At 42.5% G+C, this 18,568-nt stretch overlaps 1 protein-coding gene across 1 annotated transcript in view; it reads left to right on the top strand.

Annotated features, from left to right (window-relative positions):
- The window catches only part of CFAP300 (cilia and flagella associated protein 300), a 48,870-nt gene that overhangs the window by 20,097 nt on the left and 10,205 nt on the right, over nucleotides 1-18,568 (top strand). The window lies entirely within an intron of this gene.

Below are 18,568 nucleotides of genomic sequence, written 5' to 3'. Positions count from 1 at the left end.
GGTCTGCTGCTGACACTGTTATAGGGGTATGTCCCCCGATTCTGTACTAATATCCCTCATCCTGGTATTTATAGCCCCCCCTTCCTGCTATGCATGGCCCCCTCGTCCTGGTATGCATGGCACCCCCCCATCCTGGTATGCATGGCACCCCTCATCCCCATCCTGGTATACATGACCCCTCTCATCCCCATCCTGGTATACATGACCACCCTCATCCCCATCCTGGTATACATGACCACCCTCATCCCCATCCTGGTATACATGACCACCCTCATCCCCATCCTGGTATACATGACCACCCTCATCCCCATCCTGGTATACATGACCACCCTCATCCCCATCCTGGTATACATGACCACCCTCATCCCCATCCTGGTATACATTGCACCCCTCATCACCATCCTTGTATACAGGGCACCCCTCACCCTGATACGCATGGCACCCTCATCCCCATCACGCTTCCTCACAAAAAAATAAAGGATTCTACTCACCTTTCTTCCCTCTGCTCCAGCGCTGCATCCTGTTCTGCTGCCAGCAGCTTATCTCACCGTGTGTGCCGCGCATGACGTCACTGCCATGCACCCTCACATGCTGAGATCAGCTGCCGTAATAGTCACTGCTCCCCACGCCTGGACTATGGGTGTGTGGAGTAGTAACTATTCATTCTCCTTAACAGTGGGCGCACACTGTAGCTGCAGCCGCGGCTCCTGCAGCTGCTGGGCGATCGCGTGTGTCCTCTATTAAAGAGCATGGATATTCACTCCTCTCCACTCCCATGGGGAGTGGTGAATATTCATTCTCCTTAATAGCGGGCACGCATGGCCGCCGAGCCGCTGCAGGAGCTGCAGCTACAGTGTGCGCCCACTATTAAGGAGAATGAATATTCAGTGCTGCACACGCCCATGGGCAGGGGGAGCGGTGAATATTCATTTTCTTTAGCAGGGGGCACAGTGTTGGCTGCAGCAGGCGGCTCCTGCCTCCTGTGCTCCGCTCCTCCACTACTGCCGCTTCCCCCACACCCTCCACATCTACATTCAGACTATCAGATGCAGTTTCCTCCAAAATTTTGGAGGGAAAAAAAATTGCGTCTTATAGTCCAAAAAATACGGTAGATAAAAAAAAGATAAACTCCCTATCAGAACAAGCTCACTAGCAGATGCTCATTTAACTCATTCAGCAGCCAGCAATGTGCAGGGAAACACAGTCTAAAAGCCAAACGGTGTAAAAAAAAAAGTTCCCAAACTAAAGGAATAATGTTTCACAATTTAAAATGCATCTATTATGCTAAAAATCATGATATAACTGAACACAAGCCCTCGTACAGCTATGTCGGCAAAAAAAATAAAAACGATCACAGTTTTTTTACGGATGGACAAAAATGTAAAAAAAAAAAAGCAAAACTTTGGGGCTAAAGTAACATTTTAGTGCAAAAATATGTTGTTTTTTTTATATTCACAGCAAAATGTTCACTACCTCCTTAGATAAATTCCTTTGGTGGTCTCATATCTAAAATGGGGACACATGTGGGGGATCTTTGCTCTCATGATATTTCGGGGGCCCTGCTAATGCGACACTGCATCCGCAATCTATTCCAGACAAGTTATTGCACCAAAAATCAAATAGTGCTTCTTCCCTTCCGAGCTCCTGAGTTACTGCCACATAAAGTGACACAAACATAAAACTTAAAAAAAAATGAAAAGTTCTGTCTCGGTGCCACATTGAAAAAATATTTGTCCAAAACTTTCCTATAGACGTTTGAGCCTCTGGTCTTGAAAGGGGACAGTAAAAAAATCAATGATTTAACGAAGAAATTCACGCAAGGTGACCCATTTCATTTTTTTTTTTGCTGAGGTCTTCCAAAAGTCATAGCAATACTGCAGCAAAAAAAAATGGAGCAAAATCATTGAGACTGATTCATCTAAGCTTGTATGTTCGAGTAGTAGCATAAAAAGTTTGAAAAGTCTTAAAAAAAAATTGCTCAAGATGGGGTTGTGCAAAAATTTTCAAAGCTTTTGCGCCTGTTTAAATTGGTTTTACCAAAATGGGCCGATCTGAGGAGGAGATGACCGTGGCCATGCCTGCCCATCTAATTAATTAAAAGTGACAGCGCTTTGTACTCCAGAAATGCTACTCCAGTCTTTGACTGGATTAGCATTTCTGGCGCGGCGCATGGAGGCATCTTACAATATTCGCATGCTGGTATGGCATGTGCATGTGCCCATCTTGATAAATCAGCCCCAATGTGTTTTTGATATAATTTTGGAAAATCTAACATAACCACATGTAAATATAACGGCATTGCGTTCGGCCGGTAATCGGCCTTGTGGACAACTGGTACATGTCTTTGTGTGCGGCCGGCGCACGGCCTAGTGGGTGGCCGGTGCACTGCCTTGGGGGCGGCCGGCGCACGGCTTTTTGTGCAGCACACTTCTAACAAGTCTTTTGAGCGATCTGTGGGGGGCACAAAAAATTTAAATTGGCCCTGCCAGTAAGGGGTTACAAATAATGTTAAACTATTGTTTTCTGTAAAAAAAAAAAAACTTTATTCCAGTATACAAAAAAAATCTTAATTTTGCCAACTCCCATTGTGAACTTTGCGCCCGTCCCTCGACACATGCTTTCCATCCACACGTTACAGAATACGCAGGCTTTTCATTAACAATAAACTTTGAAAGAAGGAAAAGTTTGCAGTTCACGAGAGCAATTTCCCCGCTGCCCTTTAATAAATCAACACAACGGGAAACAGATGGGGACAAGGCGGAGAACGGCGGTCCTAAATGAGGACAATTTAGCTAATTAAAGCCCCAAACCGGCAGAAAACACTCACTGAATGGGGTCTTTGTGTGAGTCACGTGAGCGGACGCACAATCGCCATCATCTTTCCATACCTGGTGTTGCGCCATTGCGTTTACTTTTCCTAATATGGTTTTTGGAAGCAGGTTAAAGTTGGAAATTATTTAGGTAAAAGAAAACAATCCCTCTTCTCAGCAGAGGAGAGCACCTTGTGGAGGTTACTATAGCAAACATACCCTCCAAGTGAACCCGGCTGGGGTAAGCTACCCAAATGCTGGAAGTAGGAGCTGAAAAATAAGTCCATATGGAGTCTGCTCACTTTCATCGTCTTTTCTCCAGAAGTTATAAAAAAAGGAAAAGGAAACAAGCGGTGCAAGTGTTGTGTGCGCTCTATTATATCAGCGCGGCCTTGTACACATTCACACACAGGCCCGCACATAATAGCTTCCATTCACATAGAAATTTTCCCAGACTGTTGCAGCATCTGTGCTCCATAAGCCTCCCGAAAGTGCTCGGGAACTGCACTCCTGCTACACTGTCCCGTCCCTGGACCACCATACCGTGTTTATATAAGTGGTGGGCAAATAATAAAAAAAAGACCACATCAGCTGAAGCTCCTCTCAGGCCTCATGTAATGAGCGAGCACGTCGGCCAGATCTAGCTCCCTCGTCATTATTTCCAAAAGGGCTGTGGATAGGACAGCTAGGAAAACTACTGGCGGTTCACAATAATAATAATAATAATAAAAAAGTGTCATCCGGTATCTATTCCTTTCAGCCTCCCTATACACATTCATGCTCAGTTTGGCTGAGTGTACTTACTTCCCTCTCCCCATTCAGGATGTAAGCCATTGCCACACTTGAGAACAAAAGATTGGCCACGACATTTGACATCGGTTAAATATCCAAAGTACATCAGCTTGTTAAAGGGAATCTGTAATCAGGTTTTTGCTTTGAAATTTAAGAGCAGCATGATGTAGGGGCAGAGACCCTGATTCCGGCGATGTATCACTTGTTGGCCTGCTTGTTGTCATTGAGATATAATCACTATTTTCTCTCCTGCATGGCTCAGAATGCTGGGCTGTGTATAACCCCGCCCACACCTCTGATTGGCTGCTTCTTGTAGAAAGCAGCCATTCAGTGCTGGGGGCGTGGTTGGACGAGACACCTCGTCCTCCAGTGATAATCTCCTGCTGATAAAACACTGATCTTATTGAAACAGTGACACATCGCTAGAATCAGGCTCTCTGCCCCTATGTTATACTGCTAGCAAATTACATATCAAAAACCTGCTGACACACTCCCTTCAAGCCAACTTCTGTCTAGTGCATAGAGCAGCAACTTTGTAGCTTGTTTTAAAACTACTACCCCCAGCATTTCCTGGCCTCCACAGGCTATTAAGGCATGTTGAGAGTTTGTTTTACAACAGCTGGCCTTCTGGAGGCTGCTGATCCTTGTGTACAGCCACCTTTTATATAGACATATAAATATAGTTATGAGATGGACTGATAGAAATGTGGATGTCTGGATACGGATGGATGGATAAATACAGATGGGAGGAAAGATGGATAGCTAGAAAAATAAAGACAGATGATGGCTATGGATAGATAGTAACGGATAAATAGTTATGGATGGATTGCTAGCAATAAATATTAACGGATAGCTAGGGATAGATTCAGATGGACAGGTATGTGAACGATGATGGATAGATATGGATGGATAGATGATAGATACAGATGGATGGCTAGATAATAGTTATGGATGGATCATTATGGGTGGAAGAAAGGCGATTCCAGAAGCTAAACAGGAAAGGATTCTTTACTGTCAGAGCAGACGGACTGTGCAATGCCGACCACCAGAGGTAGTGACGGCAAATACTCTATCCGCATTTGAAAATGGCCTGGATACTTTTCTCACAACAAATGGCATTGTGGGTTATAAATAATCTAGCGATGGAGAATGTATAATTGGTGGAGAAAGGTTGGACTTGATGGACCTGTATCTTTTTTCAACCAATGTAACTATATGATAACTATTGATATGTCCAGTAGCTCTGTACATCTTAGCCTACCAGCTCTAAGGGTGCCTTCACATTGTGTTTAGGCAGCTGTTCAGTGCCCCCTTCAGGGCTTGCGTCTGAACCCCCCCCCCCCGCAAAACGGGATTCGGACGTATGCGCCGACGGGGCCATAGACTGTAATGGTGCTGACATAGATAATGTGCGTTCTGACGTGCATCATTTTCAGGTGTGTACATCTACTGGAGGCGGACAACCCAGACGTAGTATAGCCTACAGCTGGCCAGTGGAGCAGGCTGGCAGGGACTGGGGTGGTCAGAAAGCAACATCAATACCAGGAGGTCAGGGACAGGAAGAGAACTGTCAGACAGAACGATAGTCTAAACACGGGCTGAGATGAGAAATGGGAATAGTGCTGCCCCATTGGCTGCAGCAGGGAGATGGTTACTCCATAATGCCAGACTGGGTGGCACTACAGGTCCCAGCCACACTGGTGTCTCTGGTCTACACTAACCAGATTTTCTGGTCCTGACGTCTCCTCCATCACTAGTGCCACCCACAGATTGATGGATGGATAGATCATAGCAATGGATAGATACAGTAGATGATGAATATGGATGATTAGCTGGTAGTGATGGATACATACAGATAGATGGATACAGTAGATGATGGATATGGATGATTAGATGGTAGTGATGGATACATACAGATGAGGGATATGGATGACTAGATGGAGTGATGGGTACATACAGTAGATGATGGATATGGATGATTAGATGGAGTGATGGGTACATACAGTAGATGATGGATATGGATGATTAGATGGTAGTGATGGATACATACAGATAGATGGATACAGTAGATGATGGATATGGATGATTAGATGGTAGTGATGGATACATACAGATGAGGGATATGGATGACTAGATGGTGTCTGGATGGATATATACAGATAGATGGATACAGTAGATGATAGATATGTATGACTAGATGGTAGCGATGGATACAGTAGATGATGGATATGGATTATTAGATGGTAGAGATGGATACAGTAGATGATGGATATGGATGATTAGATGGTAGCGATGGATACGTAGAGATAGATGGATACAGTAGATGATAGATATGTATGACTAGATGGTGACAGTGGATGGATACAGATAGATGCATGGATGGTCGATATGGTTAGATACCTGTGTATGAATACAGATACTGCCGGGACCCCCACAATCTCTGCAGTTGATAGCAGAGTGCAGCTTTTGGATGGGTTCACACATACAAGTGAAGCACATAACGACTATGGGGAGAATTCATCCAGACGACTGTTTTGTGCGCCAGTCTTGACCCAGAGTCCATTGGAGGCGCGTGAGTCTTCATGAACACGACTTCTCTTTCAGCTGTGCGCTGGCGGCAGAGACTATACTCTAGTCATGGACTGGAATACAGTTCTAGTGAATGTGTCAGGTCCACCCTTCCACTATCTCCTACCACTGTCTCAGCTGGTGTGAAAATGGAAAAAGTCCCACATGGGGGCCGCAAACTTTCAATACTTTACCGCCAGTTTCTGGCTTAAATGCTGCATAACACAGGTCTGCAAAAAGTAAAACTTCAAGAGCTGTTTTGGTTATTCCACGTAATCTTTGTTTTTTGGTGCGCTGAATCCAAAAATCACCTCCGTTTTGTCATCAGACATCACGTTTCCTGACAATTTAGGTAACTATGTTAAATAAGGCAATACCGCAAAATAAATGAAAATAGACTTATAAAATTAATTTTTTATTTGAATTGAAATGAGCTCATGAACACTCACTAAGATCAATTTATTTTATTTTTTTCCCTGTGAGGCTCCTCTTGGTACATCTACTCTTGTGAGTAGCATCTGGAATGTCTCTCTGAAGCATCCAACTTCTTTCCATCTCTTTAATGTCCTGGTGGAATCATTCACCTTGCTCTTCACTCACAGCTCCCAAATTTTCAGGAAAGTAGTCAAGGTGGGAATGGAGGAAATGCGCTTTCAAACTCATCAGGCATCCTAAAGCTTGCAGTGCTTTCAGCATTCGTCCGACCATGTTTTTGTAGTCGGGATCTTTTTTATTGCTTAAAAATTTCTCTACGACCTCTTTAAATGCAATCCACCCTTCTTTTTGAGGATCCGTCATGGTATTGACAAACTCTTTATCAGCTATAATCCTTCTAATGCCTGGTCCGACGAACACACCTTCCTTCAATTTTGCCTCCGAGAGGCTTGGAAACTTGGTGACCAAGTATTTGAAGCATTCCCCATCTCTTGGAAGTGATTTTTACGAATTGCTTCATCAAGCCCAATTTTATGTGGAGAGGTGGTAGAAGAACTTTATAGGGAGGTACCAACGTTTCTCGGAGCCAATGCACTGCAGGATGCAGCAAGCCTCCATGATAAAGGCGGGGGCAGCACATGTGCAAAATACTGATGCGGACTGCCACTCACTAACCTACCAATTCATGGAGGGGGTGGCTGTGTAGTATTATACATGCACATTGATGGAGTCTGCATAGGGCCAAAATACATGGAAATTATATGAAAATAATCAAACGGGTTTTAAGTCACAGACCTGTGAATATATAATTTGACCCTACGTGGGGATCCGTTCCATTTCCTGTTAAACTGCATGTGTTTTTTTTTTTTGTTTGTTTTTTTCCCCACCAATTTCTGTATATAAGGCAATGGTAACACACCGGCTCCGGCTCTGACATCAACTCTCTCCAGCCATGTGAAGTTCTGGGCCGCTGCCTCCTGACAGAGTGCTTGTACACGTGCTGTCAGTGGGTGTGGGAAAGACACTAATTTGGCTTTCATGGCCAAAAAAATAACAAAACTAGGGCAGATGCACCTGCCATTTACTTTCGATTCACTTATTATTGCTCAGTTACACGCCCTGCACTAGAAATACATTGCACTTGTTTCCGCACGATGCCATTCATTAAGCTGTAGAGTACATCCTGTAGATCACCTTTATACTGTACTGTGGGAAACGTTTGCTATACAAAGAGCCAAGTTAGGTGCAGCAGACCGGTATCTTATCGCAGGGTCATCTGAGAGGTGTTGGGACCCGTCTGGGACTTAATGCATATAAAGGGGTCTCCAGTATGATAAAGGTCTAGTACGTACCTTCCTAATAAACTAGAAGTGGGCAATGATGGCTTACAAACTTTCTCCACAAGATGATTTTGTCCATCAGCTTTTGGCCTTAGCGCTTGGGCCTCCCTACTACCTGTCTATCTATAGTCTCTAGTCTTCCCTAATATGCCTAGAATCATAGAATGAATCATAGAATCATAGAATGGTAGAGTTGGAAGGGACCTCCTGGGTCATCTGGTCCAACCCCCGGCTCAAAGCAGGATTCACTAAATCATCTCAGACAGATATCTGTCCAGCCTCTGTTTGAAGACGTCCATTAAAGGGGAACTCACCACCTCTCGTGGCAGCCTGTTCCACTCATTAATCACCCTAACTGTCAAAAAGTTTTTTCTAATATCTAATCTGTGTCTCCTCCCATTTAGTTTCATCCCATTGCTTCTAGTCTTTCCTTGTGCAAATGAGAATAAAGATGATCCTTCTTCAATGTGACAGCCCTTGAAATATTTGTAGACAGCTATTAAGTCTCCTCTCAGTCTTCTTTTTTGCAAGCTAAACATTCCCAGATCCTGTAACCGTTCCTCATAGGACATGGTTTGCAGACCAGTCACCATTCTGGTCGCTCTTCTCTGAACTCGCTCCAGTTTGTCGATGTCTTTTTTTAAAATGTGGTGCCCAAAACTGTGCACAGTATTCCAGATGAGGTCTGACCAAAGAGGAGTAAAGTCCGATAATGACTTCACGTGATCTAGACTGTATGCTTCTGTTAATACATCCCAGAATTGTATTTGCCGTTTTTGCTGCTGCATCACACTGTTGACTCATGTTCAGTCTATGATCTATTAGTATACCGAAGTCTTTTTCACATGTACTGTTGCTTAGCTCTATTTCTCCCATTCTGTATATGCTTTTTTCATTTTTATTGCCCAGATGTAGTACTTTGCATTTTTCCCTGTTTTAAACCATTCTGTTAGTTGCTGCCCTCTGCTCCAGTTTATTTAGGTCTTTTTGAATCCTCTCTCTCTCTTCTCTAGTATTAGCTTTCCCTCCTAGCGTTGTGTCATCAGCAAATTTAATCAGTTTACCCTCAATTCCTTCATCTAAATCATTGATAAAGATGTTGAACAATACAGGTCCCAGGACAGAGCCCTGAGACATTCATCCAGCTGGATGTGAAGCCATTTACGACCACTCTTTGAGTCCGATCACTAAGCCAGTTATGAATCCACCTAACAGTTGCCTTGTCCATTCCATACTTGGTCATTTTTTCAATAAGGATGGTATGAGATACTTTGTCAAATGCTTTGCTGAAGTCAAGATATACTATATCTACAGCATTTCCCTGATCCACCCAGTCAGTGATTCTGTCATAGAAGGAAATTAAGTTAGTCTGACATGACTTGTTAGTTACAAACCCATGCTGACTCTGGTTAATCACTTCATTCTTATCCAGGTACTTACATACATGTTGTTTAATAATTTGTTCAAAGATCTTTCCTGGTATAGAAGTCAGACTCACCGGCCTATAGTTCCCTGGGTCCACCTTCTTCCCCTTTTTGAAGATAGGAACAACATTTGCTCTTCTCCAGTCTTCTGGGACTTCTACTGTTCTCCAAGAATTTTCAAAGATTATGGAGAGTGGTTCTAAAATTTCTTCTACGATCTCCTTCAGTACTCTGGGCTGTAATTCATCTGGACCTGGAGACTTGAACTCATTTATGTTAGCTAAATATTCCCTCACAATCTCTCTGTTTACAGATAACTTGGATTCTTCTATTCCTTTAATAGGACAGTGAAGATCAGTTGATGTTACATTTTCTTTCTGAGAGAAAACAGATGCAAAATAGGAATTAAAAAGTTCGGCCTTCTCAACATCCTCTCTTACCATTTCTCCATTTTCATCCTGTAAAACTCCTAGCCGGCACATCACTCTGCTCATAACCACAGCTTTCTTGATCCGGGGCAACTACCTTCTTCCTATCCCGCCAATCAAAGACTTCTCTTGTGCTGCCCCTCTTCTACGCAATATTTCCTCTTTCATTCTGTAAGACTGTCCACCAGCCGTTAAAGCTTTACAGAGGGTCTCCCCACTAAAGTAAGTGATCCCTAAGCTGTGTCATTGGTTATTGATGGGGGTCAACTGTCTGAGCTGTAGAGAGAGTGAGAGGGAATGTGTCATCAGAAAATTACCGAATGCTTAAATCAGATTCTTATGTTGGTCATCACAGACTGGATTACAATGGAAGGTGACGCCTCTATGTACAGGCAATGTACAAAATGACAAAAGTTCCACCATTAACATTCAGCGATAGTCAAAGCTTACCTCCTCCTCTCCCTCCATAATGACAGATAACACAGGATCCAGCGTTTTTAGAATAGGTGATGTCACAGCTCACCTCCTCCTCCTCATGTACAATGAGTGATAACACCTCTATATATTGTACATAACACAAACACAGGATTCACTATAGGTGACATCACAGCTCACCTCCTACACCTCTATACACAGATGACACAAGATCCACCATTCATGATAGGTGATATCACAGCTCACCTCCTCCTCCTGTACAATGACTGATAACACCTATATATACAGTAGATAACACAGGATCCACCATTCACAATAGGTGATGTCACAGCTCACCTCCTTCCTTCACAACGACCTGTGCCCAGATTGAAGCATGTTCAGATAAAGCTTATATACAAGCAAATCACATCGGAGGTAATCTATGTCCATGTTCCCAACAAGAAGTAGGAGTCTTAAATTAGGCCAAGTAGCCCGTGTGAAAACTGCAAGAATCATGTGTTTTTCTGTTTGTTTTTTTTACATTGATATTAATATGAAAAAAAAAAAAGATAAAAGATCAGAAATGTAAAAAAGCCATACAGTGGCGACCAAAAGTTTTTGCTTTTTTTTTTAAAGTGTGATGACTTCTGTCTGGTTGTTGTGATGCCATTTCTCTGGTGATGAATTGAAAGTGCATGAAGTTGTCATCCTGCAAGACCTTAATTTTAACCAAAATGCTTTTGAAGATAGGTCTGGTCATTTAATTAAAGAAAGCTGACTGCCACGAAAGTTTTGCATATAGTATTTATTGATCACAACAACATAGAGAGTAATTCATTCTTTACAATGCCATAACTTTGTATTTTGTAGCGCTTGCTTAATTACTGCACCACACCGACGGGGCATTGAAGCTACCAGAGTATTCAAGACACCTTGAGGGATCTTGCTCCATTCCATTTGCAAATCTGCAAACAATTAATCTTTATTGCTATGGGTACAGGCCCCAACTCGTCACCCTAACTCATCCCAAAGGTGCTCTATAGGGTGTAAATCAGGTGATTGGCTTGGCCATTGCAATAGGCAAACATTTTTCTTTGCTAACCAGTTTTTGACTAAATTAGATGTGTGCTTAGGATCATTGTCTTGCTGGAATTTCCATCCCCTGCTTACTTTGGTTTTACCATGTGGCAGCATTATATTCTCCAGTATATCCTTGTACATGGTAACATTCATATTTCCATCAATTCTATGCAGAGGGCCAATGGCAGATGCAGAAAAGCAGCCCCAAACCATGACATTGCCTCCACCATGTTTCACTGTAGGTGTTTGGTACCTTACATCATTACTTTTTTCAATTGGACAGTATATATAGTGCTTGCAAAACAGATTGAACTTGGATTCATCCGACCACAACATCTTAGACCAATCTGTCTCTTTCCAATGGCTGTGTTCTTTGGCAAACTCAAGTCGGACCTTCTGGTTCTTTGCAGAGATGAAAGGATTCTTGACTGGATCTCGTGCATTCAACCCTACTGCTCTTAGCCATCACACCACAGTTTGGCGACTCACTTAGACCCCATATTCTTCGTTCATTTCATGCGAAATCTGTACAACTTTTTTATGGACATCAGATACTGACTTTTTCTTACTAATGTGATCAACTCTGGAGAAAGTTTTCCGTGGTCGTCCACTTCTAGGTTTGTCAGCTGTTCCATAACCTTCTTTCTCTTTCTTTAATATACGTAACACTTGGTCACCACTGTATATAACATAGTTTACCCACTGACAAAGACATGAACAGTCTATAATTTTAAGGGTTGGTTAATTTTAACATTGAGAGATAGAATATCCCCCAAAAAATCAAGAAAATCACATTGTATAAATTAGATAAATTTATTTGCATTTTGCAGTGAGAAATAAGTATTTGATCCCCTACAAACCATTGTGAGTTCTGGCTCCTACAGACCAGTTAGACGCTCCTAATCAACTCCTTACCTGCATTTAAAGACAGCTGTCTTACATAGTCACCTGTATAAAAGACTCCTGTCCACAGACTCAATTAATCAGTCAGACTCTAACCTCTACAACATGGGCAAGACCAAAGATCTTTCTAAGGATGTCGGGGACAAGATCATAGACCTGCACAAAGCTGGGATGGCCTACAAAACCATAAGTAAGACACTGGGGGAGAAGGAGACAACTGTTGGTGCAATAGTAAGAAAATGGAAGAAATACAAAATGACTGTCAATCGACATCGATCTGGGGCACCATGCAAAAGCTCACCTCGTGGGGTATCTTTGATCATGAGGAAGGTGAGAGATCAGCCTAACACTACACGGGGGGAACTTGTTAATGATCTCAAGGCAGCTGGGACCACAGTCACCAAGAAAACCATTTGTAACACATTACACCTTTAAAGGTTTAAAATCCTGCAGTGCCCACAATGTCCCCCTGCTCAAGAAGGCACATGTGCTGGCCCATCTGAAGTTTGCCAATGAACACCTGGATGATTCTGTGAGTTATTGGGAGAAGGTGCTGTGGTCAGATGAGACAAAAATTGAGCTCTTTGACATTAACTCAACTTGCTGTGTTTGGAGGAAGAGAAATGCTGCCTATGACCCAAAGAACACCATCCCCACTGTCAAGCATGGAGGTGGAAACATTATGTTTTGGGGTGTTTCTCTGCTAAGGGCACAGGACTACTTCACCGCATCAATGGGAGAATAGATGGAGCCATGTACCGTAAAATCCTGAGTGACCACCTCCTTCCCTCCGCCAGGGCATTAAAAATGGGTCGTGGCTGGGTCATCGAGCAAGACAATGACCCAAAACATACAGCCAAGGCAACAAAGGAGTGGCTCAAAAATAAGCACATTAAGGTCATGGAGTGGCCTAGCCAGTCTCCAGACCTTAATCCCATAGAAAACTTATGGAGGGAGTTGAAGCTCCGAGTTGCCAAGCGACAGCCTCAAAATCTGAATGATTTAGAGATGATCTGCAAAGAGGAGTGGACCAAAATTCCTCCTGACATGTGCGCAACCCTCATCATCCACTACAAAAAACATCTGACTGCTGTGCTTGCCAACAAGGGTTTGCCACCAAGTATTAAATGTTGTTTGCCAGAGGGATCAAATACTTATTTTTCACTGCAAAATGCAAATAAATTTATCTAATTTATACAATGTGATTGTCTTGATTTTTTTTTGTGGATATTCTATCTCTCAATGTTAAATTTAACCTACCCTTAAACTTATAGACTGTTCATGTCTTTGTCAGTGGGCAAACTTACAGAAACAGCAAGGGATCAAATAATTATTTCCTTCACTGTATATTAACATATAAATTAGATTTAAACAATAGGTAATTTTCTGACGACACATTAGCTCTTTGTGATGCTGCCTCATCGGTCAGTTTCCTTGCATAGCAAAGTTCATCACTAACGACTATATGGGGAGCTACAACACGACCTTATCGTCTTGCACCGCAAGTGGAGCACTGCTGTGCAGATGAGATGCCAGGAGGGCCATGGTCACCCCTTTGTTCTCTGGATTAGCAGTGATCCCAGGCAAGAGCCACTTCTGATACAATGTAATAAGGATCACAAGTTTGGCCACACTTGCCTAAGAAATGTCATTGTGGTTCAGGGTATGAGATATTGTTCTTTCCAGGGCTGTGGAGTCAGTAAGCCAAACCTCCGACTCCTCAATTTCCACGACTCCGACTCCACGACTCCGACTCCCTCATACATGGCTCATGTTTAAGTGATAAATTTACTGTAGTAAATGGTAACATCAGACTTTTAATCATTATTATGATACAATAATCAAGCTATTTAGATAGAACATAAAATATATTTATTGGAATACAACTTTAGAATAAAAAACTTTTGCATATTTACAATTTATTATACTCTATGCAGTAAGTGAAAAAAAAAAAAACAGTTTTCAACAAAAACGTACTGAATAACATTTGTGCAGTCTGTGAATTTGTTCTGAGAAATAGTATCGCCTCCATCAGATCCTCCTTCATACATGACCTCAGATCTGACCTAATTATTTTACGGCTAGAGAACAACCTCTCTACACCAACTTGGTGGCAAAGCAGTAACCACATGGGCAACATCTCTAACAATTTCAGGGTGTAAAGGAATTGCCTCGTGCACAGTCAGTTTTGATGAACGATTGAACTCTTCTACTTCTTTGAGAGCAAGTGAAAAATTTTGTAATTCCACAATTTTAGGGGTTCTGGCAGCAATAGCCAATTTCCGCACTTTGCTGATCAGAGTTGCAGCATGTCCCTCCTGCAGACTATCTCTTATTGCCAGCTGCAGCGTGTGCACAACACAGCGCATGTGATGAATAGGAGAGAGGTGTGAAGCCGCTTCAACAAGATCATCTAATTGTAAAGAATCATTTTGCTGTTCTTCTGTAGTAATATCTGTTTGTTCCTCCGTTATGGGAACAGGACTGTGGCCTTCCATCTCCAACATACTGAATCTGAAATGTTCTTCTAGCTGCTGTTCAACTTCATTATTCTCATTCATCAGTTTAATTGTACAGGGTGGGCCATTTATATGGATACACCTAAATAAAATGGGAATGGTTGGTGATATCAACTTCCTGTTTGTGGCACATTAGTATATGGGAGGGGGAAAACTTTTCCAGATGGGTGGTGACCATGGCGGCCATTTTGAAGTTGGCCATTTTGAATCCAACTTTATTTTTTTCAATGGGAAGAGGGTCATGTGACACATCAAACTTTTATTGAGAATTTCATCAGAAAAACAATGTTGTGCTTGGTTTTAACATAACTTTATTCTTTCATGAGTTATTTACAAGTTTATGACCACTTATAAAATGTGTTCAAAGTGCTGCCCATTGTGTTGGATTGTCAATGCAACCCTCTTCTCCCACTCTTGACACACTGATAGCAACACCGCAGAAGAAATGCTAGCACAGGCTTCCAGTATCCGTTGTTTCAGATGCTGCACATCTCGTATCTTCACAGCATGGACAATTGACTTCAGATGACCCCAAAGATAAAAGTCTAAGGGGGTCAGATCAGGAGACCTTGGTGGCCATCCAACTGTCCCACGACGACCAATCCACTTTCCAGGAAACTGTTCATGTAGGAATGCTCGGACCTGACACCCATAATGTGGTGGTGACCATCTTATTGGAAAAACTGAGGGAACGTGCCATCTTCAGTGCATAAAGAGGGCAACACATCATCATGTAGAAATTTCAGATATCCAGCGGCATTGAGGTTTCCATTGATGAAGAATGGCCCCACTATCTTTGTACCCCATATACCACACAATACCTTAAATTTTTATGTTCCAACAGTCTTGGAGGGATCTATCCACTGTGGGTTAGTGTCAGACCAATAGCGGTGGTTTTGTTTGTTAACTTCACCATTCACAAAAACGTTTGCCTCATCACTGAACATAATGTTCTGTGTAAACTGAGGGTCCTGTTCCAATTTTTGTTTTGCCCATTCTGCAAATTCAGTGCACCGATCTGGGTCATCCTCATTGAGATGCTGCAGCAGCTGGATTTTGTAAGGGTGCCATTTGTGAGTTGCTAAAATCCGCCAAAGGGATGTTCGACTGATGCCACTCTCCAGTGACATGCAGCAAGTGCTATGCTGTGGGCTCTTGCTGAATGAAGCTAGGACAGCCACTGATGTTTCTTCATTAGTGACAGTTTTCTTGTGTCCACAATTTGGCAAATCCAACACTGAATCTGTTTCACAAAATTTTGCAAGCAGTTTGCTAACTGTAGCATGGGAGATGGTTGGTCTCGTAGGGTGTCTTACATTGAAATCTGCTGCAATGACCCGGGTACTGCGTTCACCAGACATCAACACAATTTCTATCCGCTCCTCACGTGTTAACCTCTGCGACATGTCAATGGCTGTAAACAAAGAAAAACATGTAAATAACTCATGAAATAATAAAGTTATGTTAAAACCAAGCACACCATTGTTTTTCTTATGAAATTCTCAATAAGTTTGATGTGTCACATGACCCTCTTCCCATTGCAAAAATAAAGTTGGATCCAAAATGACCGGCTTCAAAATGGCCGCCAGGTCACCACCCATCTGGAAAAGTTTTCCTCCTCCCATATACTAATGTGCCACAAACAGGAAGTTGATATCACCAACCATTCCCATTAAATTTAGGTGTAGCCGTATAAATGGCCCACCCAGTACTTATCATGTTTGAAGCCTTATCAGTTATAATAGCAAGAACCTATTCTTTTTTTGTTCTTAATCCTGCTTTCCTGTTCACTCCAGCAGTTCTGAGATGAGTGTAGGCATTCCTTCCCTGTGTGTTTGTTTTTTCAGCTTATCTATAGAGGAGGAGCTTCACTACTTATCATGTACATAAACTGCAGCACAGATTCATCTCCGCTAAAAGTCTAGACCCTTAGATCAGGAATAGGACTGACATTTGTAGGACATTTCATAACTTTCCCAAATTCTTATGAGAAAATATTCCCCACAAACTGCATTGAACTACTGTACCCAATTTATTATATATTTTAGGTGTCCGAGTCGGTCCATTTTATACAGACTTCAACTCCGACTCCACCAAAATGGACAATGACTCCGACTCCACAGCCCTGGTTCTTTCCACTTAACACTCCCAAGCAGCCTGATGAAGGCTACAGACTGCCACGTTGCTATGATTACTTCTCTACAAGCTCTTTAAATCCTTATATCTTAATTATGTCTACTAAGAGTTTGTCCAGGCATATGAATTATACATGGAGGTCCAGTGTGCACTAGGAGTCTCATCATGTCTATATATCATGTCTTCCTAAGATCTGAACCTACATCACTGCCCCCTCTATGATAAATTAAGGACTAGGCAAGACATACAGTGCTGGCTAAAAGTATTGGCACCCCTGCAATTCTGTCAGATAATACTCAGTTTCTTCCTGAAAATGGTTGCAATCACAAATTCTTTGGTATTATTATCTTCATTTAATTTGTCTTCAATGAAAAAAAAACCCAAAAAATTGTCCTAAAGCCAGATTGGATATAATTCCACACCAAACCTAAAAAAGAGGGTGGACAAAAGTATTGGCACTCTTTGAAAAATCACGTGATGCTTCTCTAATTCGTGTAATTAACAGCACCTGTAACTTACCTGTGGCACCTAACAGGTGTTGGCAATAACTAAATCACACTTGCAGCCAGTTAACATGGATTAAAGTTGACTCAACCTCTGTTCTGTGTCCTTGTGTGTACCACATTGAGCATGGAGAAAAGAAAGAAGACCAAAGAACTGTCTGAGGACTTGAGAAACCAAATTGTGAGGAAGCATGAGCAATCTCAAGGCTACAAGTCCATCTCCAAAGACCTGAATGTTCCTGTGTCTTCCGTGCGCAGTGTCATGAAGAAGCTTAAAGCCCATGGCACTGTGGCTAACCTCCCTAGATGTGGACGGAAAAGAAAAATTGAAGAGAGATTTCAACGCAAGATTGTGCGGATGGTGGATAAAGAACCTCGACTAACATCCAAACAAGTTCAAGCTGCCCTGCAGTCCGAGGGTACAACAGTGTCAACCCGTACTATCCGTCAGCGTCTGAATGAAAAGGGACTGTATGGTAGGATACCCAGGAAGATCCCACTTCTTACCCCGAGACATAAAAAAGCCAGGCTGGAGTTTGCCAAAACTTACCTGAGAAAGCCTAAAATGTTTTGGAAGAATGTTCTCTGGTCAGATGAGACAAAAGTAGAGCTTTTTGGGAAAAAGCATTAACATAGAGTGTACAGGGAAAAAAAGAGGCATTCAAAGAAAAGAACACAGTCCCTACAGTCAAACATGGCGGAGGTTCCCTGATGTTTTGGGGTTGCTTTGCAGCCTCAGGCACTGGACTGCTTGACCGTGTGCGTGGCATTATGAAGTCTGAAGACTACCAACAAATTTTGCAGCATAATGTAGGGCCCAGTGTGAGAAAGCTGGGTCTCCCTCAGAGGTCATGGGTCTTCCAGCAGGACAATGACCCAAAACACACTTCCAAAAGCACTATAAAATGGTTTGAGAGAAAGCACTGGAGACTTCTAAGGTGGCCAGCAATGAGTCCAGACCTGTAGAACACCTGTAGAGAGATCTCAAAATGGCAGTTTGGAGAAGGCACCCTTCAAATATCAGGGACCTGGAGCAGTTTGCCAAAGAAGAATGGTCTACAATTCCAGCAGAGCATTGTAAGAAACTCATTGATGGTTACCGGAAGCGGTTGTTCGCAGTTATTTTGGCTAAAGGTTGTGCAACCAAGTATTAGGCTGAGGGTGCCAATACTTTTGTCCGGCCCTTTTTTGGAGTTTTGTGTAAAATGATCAATGA

This window comes from Phyllobates terribilis, unplaced genomic scaffold, assembly GCF_046119375.1.
Source record: "Phyllobates terribilis strain yellow unplaced genomic scaffold, ASM4611937v1 Scaffold_2__4_contigs__length_985480577, whole genome shotgun sequence".
Classification (NCBI taxonomy): domain Eukaryota; kingdom Metazoa; phylum Chordata; class Amphibia; order Anura; family Dendrobatidae; genus Phyllobates; species Phyllobates terribilis.
Note: the sequence above shows the minus strand (reverse complement) of the source record. Positions and strands in the feature narration are given on the sequence as shown.